The following is a 1,148-nucleotide window of genomic DNA, read 5'->3' as shown; positions in this document are numbered from 1 at the left end:
GCATGACGTCGCTTTAAGGCACCTGTTGCATGTCGCAGAGTCTGCATCCTCCTTAGACATGAAATGGAGCCAAACCTTGGAGCGTTTTGCCTTCAGCATCTTTATTGATCCTCTCACTATCAGTTCTGATCAACAAGTGTGCTGATCAGCGGCGCTGACGTCACGTTCAGCAACCGCAAGTTGACGCCGGAACATCAAGGGGCGGCACCGAAATGAGGCACCGACATTTTCGTTCTTATTCGGTCTCGTTACTACTGTTTACGTCGGAACCCGTGCCCTACTGGCACCGCGTTTCGGTACCCAACCCTACAGGAGACACCTCGCTCAGAAATGAAATCATGTGCGTACCTTTGGGAAAACACTTACGTTCAAAATATAAAACACATCAGGTAATTAGAGAGACACACCTTAAAGCACTTTCTTTTGTTTGTTTTGTGTTCAGTATGTTATTGTGTTGCTGCTGATGTGAAAGCGTGTTCATATGATGGAGATGTGTATCCTTTTGTCATCACAGTTACATTTTGATAAAGAATTTTGAAGTTTTGATAACTGAGTTTCAGTTTGCCTTAAATGTGAATGGTTTATTTCCAGGTGTTGTGTCTTATTTGCTTGTGTGGTAATAGAAAACCGCTTCGCAGCGCATCTATCTGTTATATTTATTTAATGGTGATGCATAAATCGGGATAATAACCGCAGCGAACATGGAAATGAATCCCAAACTCAGTGCATATTTACCCTGGGAAAATATTTCCTTCCTTCCTTCCTTCCTTCCTTCCGTCCGCTCAGTTTGGGATAAGTTTCGGTTTCGGACCACCCCTCGTTTACTGAGCATCTTGTGACTTTTTTTTTTTTTTTTTTTCATTTCCGGGTCGTTTTCTTTCCATAATAAAAAGCAGCGATCCCACAAATCCACAGCAGTTCTGTTCAGTGGGGGAAAATCTTGCATAAATAAGCAACAATACAACAAAATTCATCTGTCCATATCCACCCCATGTATATATCCATGTATATATATCCATATAGGCTACTATATTTATTTTTTGCGCTCCATTGCACTATTGCTTCTGCTTCACTTTTCCCATGGTGGTTGGTTTGTTTCCTTTGTGTTCTCTGTACATAGCGGTAATATGCTTGGTTATACTGTGCTT

This window comes from Myripristis murdjan, chromosome 18, assembly GCF_902150065.1.
Source record: "Myripristis murdjan chromosome 18, fMyrMur1.1, whole genome shotgun sequence".
NCBI classification, from domain to species: Eukaryota; Metazoa; Chordata; class Actinopteri; order Holocentriformes; family Holocentridae; genus Myripristis; species Myripristis murdjan.
The sequence above is the reverse complement of the archived record's forward strand: the minus strand, read 5'-3'. Positions refer to the sequence as shown.